At 35.7% G+C, this 15,423-nt stretch overlaps 1 protein-coding gene across 5 annotated transcripts in view; it reads right to left on the bottom strand.

Moving 5' to 3' along the window:
* Positions 1 to 15,423, bottom strand: part of LOC108134515 (soluble guanylate cyclase 88E) — a 40,889-nt gene that overhangs the window by 24,590 nt on the left and 876 nt on the right. For 2 of the 5 annotated variants that reach the window (XM_017254865.2, XM_017254890.2), the window contains exon 2: positions 14,100 to 14,346. The gene's annotated coding sequence lies outside the window, so the exon portion shown is untranslated. Of the gene's footprint in view, positions 1 to 14,099; positions 14,693 to 15,423 lie in introns of those variants that run through there. The other 3 variants (XM_017254873.2, XM_017254898.2, XM_017254881.2) reach the window with 2 other exon arrangements.

Genomic DNA, 15,423 nt, shown 5'->3' with positions numbered 1-15,423 from the left:
AATATATATATCTATAAATCGTGTTTCTCATACAACTTGTTTTCTATCGTGTCATTCATATTATACATTTTGAGAAGAGAATCATGGGATTCCAGGAAAAGACTGCAATCAAGTTTAAATTGCATTACCAAGAAAAATGTAATAAGTTGTCAGTTCAAATTGCAATTCCCAGAAATAAGAAACGAAGTTTAAAGTGCTGCACCGTGAAAAAAGCAGAGTCTCAAAGCTGCTGCCGCTGTTATGTGTCAAAATGTTTGAATCTTCTTCGTCTGGTTGTCATCTGCGGTTCGTGCGTCGCCTGTTGCTGACGGCCTTGTCTTTTTTCCCCTAATTTTTTTTGGGCCCCGAACTGAAGATTTATGGCTTGGCGAAAGTTTTTCCCCGCTTATCGTTGGCCATCAAATGCACGTGCCTGAGAGTTGGCCATAACTGACAGTTCCTGTGCTAATTGGTCAGGGTCCTTGCTTCGACTCGTGTATTTGTTGGCCACTTGACATGCCCGTCACACATACACACACACACACACACAAAACGGAAGTGAAAAAGCATTGCCTACTTTGAGGCCTGCACTTCCATTGTCTTTCGTTCAATCCTCAGAAAAGGGTTTGATATGCGAATCTTTCGTTACATCTGGCCTAAAAAGCAAATTTAAGGCGAAGTTTAGTCAGGCGTGGAATTTTGTTTGCTTGACTGCCATTTTGGGTCAGGCAAATTAATTACATCAAACACAGAAATTTAATTTGTCCAACCAGAAGTCAGGCTCGGTCAAAGATGAATGAAAGTGAAAATGTCTCAATTGATGGCTTCCCACGGGCTCGACGGTTGATTGTGCTGATTGGTAACTAGCCCGAAGCCATTAGCCAGATAATCCCAACACCATTAACCCACGACAGCTGCCCAGCTGATGAAAGGTGCTTGAACTGTTTTATTATGGATTTTCTTCTCAGCGCCAGACAATGATTGGGCCACTTTAATTATTTGTGAATATTAAGGCGGGCATGAAAGAGGGGTGATTTCTGAGTTCAAGCGCTGGATTGAAGGTTAAACTAAAGTTAAATGAACAATAACTTTAGTGATAAATGGTTTTGCACAAAATTTCTTTAAATCATTTCAAAAGTGAAATTGTGCTGAAAATTGTAGTTCTGACAAAGTTACTTACTTCTTGCACACTTTTCATTTTCTTTTTCAGTATCTCTCATACGCCATGTTGCCACGCCTTGTGTCGCATTCGTAAGTGAAACTTCCGCTTGGCTTACAAATAACTATCCACACAACGAGCTAAGCCAAAGTTATACATATATAACTGGAAAACTTGGCACGGGGCAAGAAAAGAACACGCTGAGAAGGTAGCTCACAAAATAATGGAAGTGCAAAAAACAACTTTTTCATTAACCCACAACACCTGAAAGTCGCCAGCTGAGCAGGCAAACACAATAGCGTAGGTCACAACTAAAGAAAAAGTTACTTATGCGCCAGTCCGCACCAAGTTTTACCCCGAGCAGAGAGTATTAACATCTCTGGACTTTATGATAAATTTAAAAAAATAAGTAAATTAATTAAATGTTTTATAGGAAATACCTACTTTAAAAATGTTTTTTTTTTTTAGATATTTAAACTTGTATTGTTGTTCAAGCGCTTTCGTACTTCCGAATAATTTTGACAACATTCTGGAAGTCATTATACATATCTAACCTTTTGGTTGAAGGTGCAAAAGGTAGGCCCAAAGTCTTAGCTTTAAGCTGATTGTTTTTCTCCTTTTCTGGTATTTGAGACTGCAACTTTGATTGATCAGTCATGAGCTGATTAATGTGTCCGACGGCAGGACTGCGATAAATCCCTGTGTTAAGTGATTAGCAGCAAGATATCCATCTTCCTTTCTTACGCGTAACTTTAGCCGTGAAGAAATTTAAGCTGAGCACCGCTCAGGTCATTTATCAAAAACGGTACGTAGAAAAATTAGCGATATTTTTGGAGGAAAGCCCTCTGTAACCAGCGCAAAATCAGCATGAAACGAAGGTCAACCCACGAGATGCTTAAGACTTGCCACAAGAATGCCCAGGGATGCGGAAGTGATTACTTTTTGGTGTCCCCGAAAAATGCTTTTGCTGCCACCCCTTCACTTGAATTATGAAGAGCTTTTCCGAGTGCTTGTGGGGATTGTGAGAATTTTCAATTTTTTCTCGTAGTTATTAAGCTTTAATGGGAATGGCGTTTCGATGTATCTCAACTCATGGAAAATTTAAGTCACAAGTCGATGGCAAAAAGAGTAAGTGGTCTTTTAGTTCATATATATGTTATACGCTGGCTTATATTTAAAGTAACTGAATCTTACTCAGTTAAACATATAATGTAATAAGAAGATACGTTGTTTTGTCCATTAAAACTAACTAAAGGTTAAATACCGTTTAAAATGTGTGCCCAAATTTGTAACAATTTGTAATATAATATCAATGTTATTTTGCTTTAGTTATTTGGTTGTGGTTAAGGTAAATATTTAACAATTTTAAAGGCTGTAAACATATTTACCTCTTATTACAAATAAATTGGGAAAGTACTTTTATTGTCAAAACAATTTAGCATTTTCAGCCACGAATCGGGTAAATCACATGCAGGCAAACAAAATGCCCGTATCGTTCGCAATTTGCAAGTGTTGAAAGCTGACAGAGATTGTGGAGTGGCGGTGCATAATCAGGCTGTCATGACAACGAGCAGCATGAAATATTCGGGGAAATATATAAATTAGCATAACAAATACCAAAAGGAATCTAACTTCAATTTAAAATTAAATTTTATCTTAAATGGGACAATTTTTGAAGGGATTTCTTTCCTCTCAATGGAGAGTAAATATAATTTGAAGGTTCCCAGGGCGCTTTCCCTAAGCTTTTCACCCGAAAACAAATTCATAAACGAATATATATGTAAATGCTCTGTGTATATTTGCATATAACTTATGGGACAGAATGAACAATTTCAGAGGCACCAGCACCCCAATCTTGAAGGTTGAATGGAGCCCATATAGGCTCCTTGCGACATCAGTTTCTTCCCTGTTTTTCTCATTCATAATAAATGCATTGCAATTTCCCAACACCCCAAAAACAATTTGTTCTTTTTCGGTTCTGCACAAATTTTCCGTTTAGGCAAGCATAAAAATTGAAAATCAATTCGTTTGCAGCCATCGCAGCATGCAAAAATTGCTCAAAAAAAATCACGTGATTGGCACTTTTTCCCATTTTGTTGGCCAGACAAGGAAAAGCGGTTGAACTTTTTGCGGCTTGTAAATTAAATGCGATTCGTATAAAAAATGGCTTCATGATTTCTGAGGTTGCTGTTGCTTCGTTTTGTTGTGGCTTATTTAGTAAGTTTTCAATGTATTTCAACTATGGGCAATCGAAAATAAATAAATTGATGGTGGTTTTTTCTGCAACTTTTTTTATAATTTTCAGGACATGAATTGTTATTGATATAAAAAATTGCTTCATGATTTATGCGGTTGCAGTTGCTCTATTTTATTGTGGCTTTTTTCAATCGAAATTAAATAAACTGATTGGGTCAGTAAACAATTAAAGTTTTTTATTTTAATAAATTTATAAATGATTTAAATCTTAAGGCCTTGCTGTAGATGGAATTTAAATAGTAATCAAGCTGTCCTTTACTAGATCTCTTTCAACACTTCAACAGTTTCTTGGGCGACTGTTTGCCCTCATATTTGCTCAGCACTTTAAGCTAGAAAAGAGAAGGACCTCTGTCCCCTCATAATCTGTCTCACATCTGCTGGAATGTGGGTCAACATCTGTGGTGGCACAAACCACCCCAAAAGCGTGGGTTATTTATGCTGAACTGAAGCATATTTATTTACTTGTTTGGGTTTGAGCAGCCCAAACATACATCGTCCATTGTGTGGCACTCAGACGGTTCAGTATTGTTATTGTTTGCTCAGATTCTGTTGACAGACACGTCCTAGAGGGACTAGGACCATAGTATGTTAATGAACAGTAATCTTTCCAGCTTAAATGAAGCGGATCTTGGAGGAGAAGGTACTTGAAAGTTTGTGGAACATTTGACAATGAGACAAATCAAATTGGGGTTAACGCATCAATTGCTGGGCTAAGCAAAAACCATCTTTTCATCTTATTTGTCATGACAACCCACAATTTTGGACAGTCATAGCCCCACCCATTTTTCGTTATTCTCCGCCAACCCATCAAATATTATGGAGCAGTCAGTGAGTAAGTCGCATTTTCATTGACTTATTTATGGGCCGTAATGAGAAAATGTGAGTCATGTAATTGATCCCACTGGGAGTAACAACAAAACAAATGTAAATTGTATGTCAAATGGTTTTCGCGCACCATAAACATGGTTATTGCATCCATTGACTTGAAAGAAAAATACGACTTTACTTTTTGATTGATTTTGTTAAAAGTAATAGACAACATAGTGCCCTATGTTTCATATTCCCTTAAAATCATGTTAAAACTTTTTTTTAATCTATCTACAAAATGATTTAACATTAATTTTACAAAATACAAAAAGTTAAAAATACTTTTTATTAAATGCATTTAGTAATGAAAAAGTTTTATAAATTTAAGAGTTCTTTAATCTCGGTAAAAATGTATTAAAAAGTTAAGTTCCCAGTTAATTCACAGTCATATTTACAAACCGAAAACATGTTGTTCTCATTTAAAGTTTAAAGAAAGTACCAGCAAATTTGTAATACTTCATTCAAACGTATGTATTTCTCTTTACTGAAAATGTTTTATCTCAGACAAAAGCCATCAAAGTTATACCTTTGCACGTCGGCATTTCAACCGCTATCGTAAACTTTTCTGACTTGTTTATTTGCAAACAATTTGCCTATTTGCTTATGGTTTCTGCCTGATTAAACATGCCAAACACACGCAGCCACATAAGTATGCAATGCGAAACGATAACTTTTTGAAATGCTATCAAATGCCCTTTTTCTACGGAAATTCTTGGGCCTAGCTTGTGCTTTTAAGGTTTCCCAATATGCGTGTGATACCTTTCTATCAATAAAAACAAGAGGAAAACAAAATGTAAGTGTCACAGCGTTGGGTGACCTTGGCAACCGTCACAATTTCACTTCTTGACTTGCCGCACAAAAACTTTTGTTCTTCCGTCGAGTCAGGTTTATTTGCCAAAGTGTGCAAAAAAATGAAGAGGAAGCGTTTTCGTGTTTTTTCTCCTTTGAAGGACTCTGTAAAACATCCGAAACCCAAATAGTTGGGGAAAAGAGAAACCACATCGCTTATTTAATCAAATTGAGACCACTTAACAGATGCCAGTGAAACAATTTTAATTAAATTTGAGAGCTAAATCTAAATGACCTCTTTGCTGCAATTCAATTTGAAATTCCCTGAACGTTGCCCAATAAAATTCCCAGCCAACTGCGACAGGCAAAGGAAAGAGGACCCTAAATATGCGGCCAAAGTGCCAGAAAGGAAAATTGCAACACCTGATGAAAATGCCTAAAAGATTGCCTAATTTAAATCCCAATTACATTTATTGTTCCTCTTTTACAGAAATTGAATTAAAATGTTGCTTCTTTTCTTTCAATTTATCTCTGTTTTTTCTTTGAGTTAAATTTGATTTAAAGCTTTTGAACATTTTTTTGGCTTTAAGAATTTAAAATAGGTTTGTTTAAGTAAAGTGTAATGCAAAAGAAGGTAAGTGGTGTGTCTATACAGAACAATAATCATAGGTATAGTAATATGATTACATTAATTAAGGTTTTCTTCAAGTCTTTTAGCCCTTGAAGATATTTTTCAAAGCTTTAAATTAATATGTTTGTTAATGAACTTTAATTGAAAGTTTTTTATTCAAAATAATCTTATGCCAAATAAAGTGGCGCACTTAATCCTATTAAAGAAAATTGCTTGTCCATAACTTCCCCCAAAGTCTGCTTTCATCAGAAAATTTTAATGAAGAGAAAATCTGCGGCTCTTTTAACTTTAAAATTTAATATTTCTCTTACATTTATAAAAGCTGCTTTGTCTTTTCACTTAATAAGAGGAGAAATACTACAGAAAAAGTTCCTAAACGAAGCATATTCTTTGGGTTACCTGACCGCCTGTCTCGCCTCATAAATGTGCACTTTATTTTTATTACAAATTAAACACAACAACGGCTTTCGGCCTTCTTTTGTACCCACTTTCCTGTAAGCCGCTTTCCAGGAGATTTTTCTGCTCTTTCGGCCGGATGGAATCCTCATATGTGTAGAGACACATTACTTTCGCGTTGACAGTTGGCATTAAAATGAGCGCCCATAAATATTATTAGCTCCTCCCGCATTTCCACATTTTTCTTTCCCCCGCCCGCTTTTCCCATTGCGTGAGAGTGACAAGCAGCTTTGAATAAATTCACTTCATTTTTTGCTTCATCCCATTTTTAAATATGCTGCCTGAGGGAGAAAAATTTGTTTTGTTTGTCCTGACCGTTTTTTTCCGGTTGAATTTCATTTGCTTGGTTTTTGTTTTGCCTTTTTTTTTTTTTGGGTTGGTACTTTTTGGGCTAAACATATGTTGGCTCATTATCCTTTTTTTTTAAGCTACGCTTCTGGATGCTTACACAAAGCTCATAAACGAAGTGAGTGGCAAAAGAACGCCTCTGAACTATTTACAGCTGTGCAGGACCAAAATGGTCTGGACAAAGGTCTGTTTATTTTAAAAAATTGTCCAGCCCGTCAGGAAAAATTGAATTTTTCGACCACGCCTTCATTAAATAGATTCGGATGAAAATCTCTGTCAAATTAAGTTCAAACCAGACCAGTAGAAAAAAATATTTATGTTGTGCCATTTACTTAAATTTTACTTAAAAGCGTAGGCCTGACCAAAATACATTTGCTTTAAAGACATTTTCTGGGGCATTTGAGGTTTTCGTTTTGTTAGGCTTACAAAAATAAGTAGAGAGAATTTTCTCATGAAAATACGTAAACAACGTTCTATTTTTTTTGGACAAAAGCTTTTTGGTGCTCATGTGCGATAGCGGTTTTAGTTTTAGTTTTTCTCTGTTCTTTTGACAGTGTAAATATTGTCCTTGTTCTGTTTATAAATCTTTTCCTTTATTTACACTTTGGCGCATCAACTTAAATTAAAAGGGAAATAAAATGCTGAAAAGGAAAACAAAGGACGCAAAGATATCCCCTGCCATAAAATCAAGTTTCGTATGGATGCCGGTTGGTCTTTTTCTGTTTCCCTTCTAATGTCCTGTCCCACTAGGATTTTATCCTGTGTCCAGTACAGTGTGTGTTTCATTCGTTATACTGTCAACGGTGATTAGTTGGTCTTAGTGTGGGTCGCTTCCCCAAATAGAAGTATGTTTGCCTGTTTATTTATTTATTTCCCAGTGTCTGTTTGTCTTTTTCACACCCTGCTTAAGCATTTAATTTCGTTTCAGTGCGTACGGTGAATGAAAAATTTTATTCAAGTCAAGCCGCTTAAATGTCCTCGGGGACACTTTGCTAGGTCTCTCTAGTCTTTTTGTGGTGCTATTTGGCCTTGCGACTTGGCTTTGCTTGAATCTATTTACTTGATTTGGCCTATATAAGTAATTTTTTTCTTCTTGATGTTTTTAGAGGATTTCAAAGTAAAGGTTTTAAAGAAAAAATTGTTCTCTTGATAATATTAATTTAAACAGACTGGTAGATTTAGTGTTTTTAGTAGCTTAACAGATTTTTTTACGTGGTATCTTTCCATTTATTGTACTGCATGTGCTCTTTTTGATAAAATTGTTTGAGATCCCTTAGTCTGCTTTACACATTTTCTACTGGCAAAATAAAAATAAAGCGCAAATTAATGACTTTCAAATTACGGCTAGGAAGCTTCGTGCCCGTTCCCTTATACAAATTTACATGCTTGCCCCGCTAATTATTCATAATTGAAATAAGTCAACTGCTTAAAATTTCACAAAAAGTTTGCCCACCTAAGGGAGTTTGGCGCTTGTATTTGCTTGCGCTGTGTTTATTGCGGGGTTATTTTTCATGGCACAAGGACGAAGCTGCGGGCATAATACGGTTAACAAGCGGCGGGTTAACTTTTCGGCTTAGCATAAATTATTCCCGACTGCTCTGAACGGAAGTCTAGTGCCTCTCTCCTCATTTTTACGCCGCGCTGCGGGTCCTGTGATGTGGCAGGCACGCATCTTCATTAAAAACCTACACGATGGAAATTAATGAGCGCCAAACGTGGCTTCTGTTGCCCCCTTCTTCTGCTTGCTTACCCCTAGTCACTCATCAGATTGGCAATAAACGGGATGCCGACACGTGAGACAAATGCATATGAGTTTAGAGACCTTTAATGGGACTCCTGGCAGTCGAGCGGCTAAATAGAGGGCGGACTAGCTATTAACATGACAGACACAGACACCGGTCCGCACAGGATGTGTTCGCGTTTACCCCTGGCTGATATCAAATTAGCGCCCAGACGGCAACAACACCGGGCACTCATATAACATCCTGCTCTGGCCAACGGTGCGTATACGTAATTCAATAGAGGCACACGCTGCGTATGCACAATGTCCACGCGGCTAATACCTTCGCTTTCTTGGTTCACCCGCTGCAGTACAACTTTTAATGAGATTTTGCTCTACAAAATTGCGTTTGCTCACTCAAAGTTGACAAAGTTTTGCTTTAACTCTTTTAAGTTGCCTTGCCTTCCGCGCACTTTCTTGTTTACCTTTCCCAATTAAAGCCAGAAATACGTGGCGTAAAGTTTTAACAGCTAATTTGTCCGTCAACATAAATCAGGAGCGAATGTGTTGTTTAATGAAAGGCGAAAAATAGATACGTATTTAGAAATCAATGGTATCTAAGCTGTTAAACAATAAAGAATGATGGTAATAAACAATTCTGATTCAGAGAAATTGTACATAAGGCTTTTGAAAGTTTAAATAAAGCTCTTACAGCAAAAATTAAATAATTTAATTTAGTAACACCACAAAAAAAAAAAATTAAAAATAGCTTTCACTTTCTGAAATTAGATATATACTGCTTTCAAAACAAGAAAAGATCACAAATTATAAAGCATTAAGAACAAAATAATTGTATTGTATTGTATAAAGAAACTCTATCTATAGATATTTTTATAATGCCCTTAAGATATTTACCAATATAAAGAGGAAAGCATTTTCAAATTTCAATAGACCTTCTAATAATAAAAAATAATTAAATAAGTTAACCTAACGGCACTGCAAACCAAATTAAAGCTATCTATATAGTTATTAGCAATATACTTTCTAATTTTCCTTATAGTTTTCTATACTATATATATCAAATTCCAACTTTTTCCATTTATCTAGAACCAATCATAGAAAAAACTTTTCTGGTCATGCTGCAGAGATCTATATTCAATCTTATCCGCCTGAAGATTGACAGAAGTTTTTATCAACTTTCTAAGCTTCTTTGATCTCGATCCAATGCCAATACCTTGGCAAACTCTTACCTCAAAAAAAGCTCACAACTTGCATATTCAAGGACTTCATTTCCGTTTACCATTTGAGTGGGAAAAATTTCATTTTCTACCACACTGATTGGGTCAGGACACGGGCCACGACTTTGCCACTTTTCCTGGCAGTTCGTCCATCTTTCTGTGTAACAGGTGCAAACGAATAAGGTGGAAAAACAGAGGAAAAGGATGGAAATGGTAATGAAGGCACCAGGTGGAAATGCGTGTATTTTGGCAGCTTGTTGAGTGTTTCGCTTTAGCCGATTACGAAGGTTGCCTCGGCAACTTGGCCTTCGCCTCTCACTCCTATTGGTTATCTCTGGTTGATTGCCTTTTAATTAGTTGGAAGCTGATTATGCAAATCTTGCCGCAACAACAACTGCCATAAACAGCATATATGCCAGTGATAAATGGTATCGATTTAGCTAGGAATCTGCCAGGCAGAGGAGCTTGAACAGTTTTATGACCCTGCCAAGTCAGGCGTTAATGTTTAATGCTACAGTTGAACCTTGGTATTTGAAATCAAAATATGAAGAGAATATTTGAATAAATTAAAAATCAAATAAACAACATTTTTAAGAAATATTTTAGATTTTTAACAGTGTTATACTATTTACCATGCCTTAAAACTATAGAAAACAATTATTGGAAATTTAATAATATTTAACATGTAATTTATTAAATAAATTTATGACGTAATAATATTATGCAACATTTTACTTTATAATTTGCATAGAATTATTACCCATATCAGGCAAAGATTAAAAAATGTCTAAAGCCACTGAATTTAGGGTAACCTGTACTTAAGCTTTCCCCACACTGCTTTCATTGCTCTTGTCTCTTGATTTATGTATATTTAATAATTCAGACTTTATCACACCAGCAGAAACTTCCTGCAGAGCTTGGCCTGTTTGTGCCTCGATTTCAGCCACAAGCCACCCAGAACTCACTTGCTCATGTGACTGAACATAAAAATTCTGTATTCCACTTGGCTGCCAACTGGCTGAGAAAGAGGCAGGCATAGTGGACGCAGACAGAGAGGGCAAGAGAGGAAGTGGGTGGGAGTGCGAAAAGAAATATCACTTACAGACATAAAAATGCAAATTAGAATGAGATACGCTGCAGTCCAGCTGGGCGGCTGGATGGATGACATCTGTGGACCGCAGAAACCAAAAGGGAAAATCGAGGAAAACTTTAACACGAAGCTGGCCCAAAGCCGAAATCAAGAATGAATTATTGGCCTGAGCCCACTGCAGGCCATCCTTTTTGCCAGCGCAGATTATTAGCCATAGCTTTGGGGAATAAATGCGGCAGAATGGAATGGGGCAGAGCCAAAGTTTCTGGAATGGAGTGGTTTTGGCAAAGTTTTCTTGCAGGTTTCCTTTGTGTTTCTGCGATTTTTGGCGCATATTATCGACACGTGCTGCCTGTGATTTATGCAATGAACAGCGAAATATTTGAATAATAAAATAAATGCATAAATCAATGAACAGAGATGACTCCTAATTGCTTTTGTAAATTGTTTAAATTCCTTGAAGAATATTTGCATTGTACTCGAATTAAATTTGGGCAATTATTGTACACTTAATTTAATGCACCAAAAACTGTTAAAAAGAATATAGTTTATTTCGACAAATAAGTTTCAAAATAAAATAGTGATATATACCACAAATTCTATGTTCTAGAAAAAAACTGATGAAAACAATTTTTCGTTATATTATTTTATGATGTTTCTGCTCCCCAAAGTAAAGCTTAATTTTCAATCTGTCACTTTCCAGTCTTACAGGCTCGACCTTGCATAAAATAAATATGCAATACAATATAATTTCCTGAACTTATTTTTCCTCGAAGGTGAATCAGCATTCTTCAATAACAAATTGTTTTCATTCAGTTGCCGTCAATCAAAAAAGTGTCAAAAACATTTCAATAAGCCCAGTTCCTGTCACCTGTTGCTGCGGGGTGAGATTGAGTGGCCATGTCAGCAGTTTAACAGTTCACTGAGCACACACACACACTCGTAACACCTGAGAGAGACGGGTATATACAAACAGAAAGAGAGAGCTAAAGGAAGAGGAAATCTCAAGTGTCAAATGTGCTGAACTAGAAAAGTTTCAATAAAGATGAAAACCAAAATGGCAGGGGATTCGAAATTGAATTTGCCTAAGGAGGATCTTCACAGCTCACATTCTAAGGCAACACAGTAAGTGTGTGTGCAGAGGCCAAAAGCTGTTAAATTTTAACGTTTTTGCCTTCTGGCAATTTGCATGCCTGTGGTTAAAGTGCTTATCATTATAATCAACACCCAAGCAACAAAATTCATGCAAATGGTATTCGGCTAACACAAGTCGAAGCGTTTACACACTTTTTTGGTTTTTTGGTTTCTGTTATTGTAAATAATTTAACATATTCAATACAAATACTGGCAAAATTGGTTTGATTTATTGAAAGCTTTAATATAGGAAGTAAAACATCGACCAAGTGTTTAACTGCGATTCAAACCAAAAACAAATGGTGTTTAAGCAGTTAAATAAGAAATGGTTCACTATTCCATTATTCATTTTACCATTATTTAAGAAATATTTTATTTTGTATTAAAAAGGGTAAACGATGACTAAAACTATGAAATTATCTAATTTAATACAAGAAAAAAGAATTTATGTAAATATGTTGGCAGGCCCTTAACAATGTTATGATAAATTAAGTATTATGCAAATCACTGCAACCTATATAAGAAAACACTCATGCCTAACGATATAAACATGCTGGAATAAGAGGAAAAATACTTCACGTTACTCACTCACGTGCCAGAGTGAGGGCATTTCATTGTTATGAGTATTGTTGATGCGGCAAGCTCATTTTACGTTTATTAACTTGACAACCAACATGGCAGGGTGGTGGTAGAAGGAGAGGGGTTTTCAAGTGTATAGAACTCCCTTTGATACCCAAAATATATTTCGTTTATTTTTAGACTCCCGGCGTGGCTGATTAGAGTGAAGCTCGATTATTGCACTGACAGCCAAAGCCATGACCACCATAATATAGAGCCAATTTTACCCGCATGTCGCTTTAATTACTATCCACTCTTTCTATATTTACTTCATTTCCTGTGTTTGCTTGCCACTTGCCGATTTGTTTATTTCCCCCTGCTTGGTTAGGTTAATCGGACTTGCTACTGATAAGCTTATGATAGGCAAACGCCTGCGATTGTCATCAATTATTGACATTCGATAAAAATTTGTTGCTATATTTAGCAAAACATAGCACGTGTCCTGTCTATAAATGTAAACAAAAAATTGATATCATATAAAATAATACAGAGTTACACTAAAATCATTTTATAAATAATTTAGTGTATTAAAAACCGTTCTTTAATTTCAAAAATTTTTTTAATAATGGCACTTTTAAAGCGATAAACTTGTATCAATACAAAAAAAAAAGGACAAGCTGACTTACTTATAATATTCTAATTTTATGATATGAAGCATAATGTTTTCTAAACACAAGTTTTTCCCATAAGTCAAGGGGTTTGACTGCATTTCCGCCCTTAAATCTCTCAGCACAAAATATATATAGTATGTGTGTATATATGAACCTATATTCGGGCCCCCCACTGACATCACATTCATCAGGAGATTTTGACTGTCTGAGCAAACCCTTTGCTCCTGTGTCACGCCTCCTTCGAAATCGTATAAAACTTTCACGGCATTTTCTATTTGTTTTCATTTCCCCTTTTCAGTTTTTTTCCCTTTCCCTTTCCCTTTCATTTTGTTTTGTTTCTTGCGGCTTTTGGCAAATTCCAACGCTTCAACGCGCTGGGCAATCTCGAAAGAAAAGGAAATTGGAAAACAATAAAATTTGAAAAAAATTTTCTCGCCCTGCAAACTCATTTGCATAGAATTTAGCTTGGCTAAACCAAAATACCATTTCTCCTACGCCAAATCTTTGAATGATTTTCCCTTTAAAGCATACTTGACTTTTCCTTTTATTCATTCCCTTATTTTATGTACTTTTAATGTGGTACATAAAACTATTTATGAAATTTTTTTTTGCCATTTGCGCCATGCATGCGATTTTTTTTGGGTTGCACTTTGGTCTGCCCATCTCTTATGTTTTATGGCCAAGACTTTGTTTTTATGGGATTTCCGTTGCCCCCCAAACATTCCTCTAAATGCACAAGTAGAAACAGCCGCCTCGTAAACGTAAAGACCAAAAAAAAAACAAAAACCTTAATGGTGTGGGATGGAATGCTTTCAGCGTCATATTAAATAAATCAATAGGGGAGCTGATAAATCACAGTTCCGCTCATTGATTAGCTAACGACGCGCCTATAATTTCGCGGTGTGTGGGAAAAAATGTGTTATGCGGAAAATTAAATTAGCTTGGCGTTTGGGTTTCGAAGGGAGAATCACAAAGAAGAAAGAAAATTACAATTCGGGCTTAAATTAATTTAAATTTAATTTAATTTAAGAAAGTCAACAATTTTAATAAATATACATTTAAATAAAAGCCTTCATTTTACATTTTATTATAATTTTCCTTGTATTTTTTTAAGGTTATGCTGATTAATAGACTGTGAGGGATTTTTGCTGTTCCAAATTAATATTTCATTCCAAATAAATCACGTTAATTTAAGCAGCTTACCAAACGCTGTTGGGCTCCAAGTTTTCCTTATACTTTTGTCGGCTTTCTGACTTTCTTAAATATTTAATGTGGCACGTTTCTTAAATTTCGCTTTGTGTCGTCTCGCGAGTCGCGTCGTCTGACACATTCACATGTACATATTTTATACGTCCCTATGTTATTATTTTTTTTATTTACGACATTTAATTTTATATTTATGTACTTTGATTTTCATTACACGATGCGGATTTGCGGCCCGTTTAACCTGCTTAAAAAACAAAAGAAAACGGAGTGTGGGATGAACAAGAAATACGTATTAAGGGCCCGCGTTGCTCGTATAATCTGGTTTTATTTGATTTGATTTCATTTTTTGCTGCGTGTTTTTATTTCCGTTTGGTTTTAGCGGGATTTGAACGTCTGCGGGGAAGGGGATCAGCTGATGTGAAGGCGTGTCGACCAAATTATTGCCGGGATAAATGAATCTCGGCTCGTCATATAAAGCAATTCAGTTTTCGTTGCTTGAATACGAAAATTTCTTGAAAGCTCTTCAATTAAATTGCCTGAAAAATTCATGCGCTAAGCATAACTTAAGGGACTCTCACTTTCCTCCTACACTTTGCTGCAGGTCCTTGCTCGAGGCTTCGGAAATTCATAAGAAATTTAAACAGCAAATTAGCCTTTGCTTTCCTAGATTGAATGCGTCAATACCCTTAAATATAATATATATATTTTCTTTAACAAATAAATGTATAACAGATAAAAACTATTAAGTTGAAAATAACATTATTAAAAAATTCATTTCTTCTGATTTAGATGACACCGTTATTAGTAAATATTTAGCCGGTCACAGCAATATAATTATTAAACTTCATTATTAAAACTTAAAAAAAATAAGTTTTTTCAATTAAGATAATATTTAAAATTAAATACTCTTAAATCCTTCGCGTTCTAAACTTGTTTTCAAATTGAAGAAACCCATTGAAAGAGAATACAGAGGCCTACGCTTCGGCTGCTGAGTTATTTAATTTAAAATTTTGGTTCTTTCTGCAAGAGCTTCGGTGCCTTTTTCCGCTTCTGTCTTCGGTCCTGTCTAGCGCTGTTCACTTGAATTAATTACGCAATTTAACTGGTTTTCCGTGCAAATCGTATTATAAAGTGGTTTTTGATGTTGGCCCTTAGAGAATTTTGTCTGCGGCAGGTGCAACGGGGTAAAAGTTGTGTGAGCGTTCAAGTTGGTCCACACAGAGTGTATTTAATACCACAGGAAAGCATTTATGGAACACATTCATTAAAACTGAATAAAGTGCGTAGGGCAATTATTAAAGTAATTTATTATGGCAAAGCT

Source organism: Drosophila elegans, unplaced genomic scaffold, assembly GCF_018152505.1.
Source record: "Drosophila elegans isolate 14027-0461.03 unplaced genomic scaffold, ASM1815250v1 contig_476, whole genome shotgun sequence".
In the NCBI taxonomy this organism is placed as follows: Eukaryota; Metazoa; Arthropoda; class Insecta; order Diptera; family Drosophilidae; genus Drosophila; species Drosophila elegans.
Note: the sequence above shows the minus strand (reverse complement) of the source record. Positions and strands in the feature narration are given on the sequence as shown.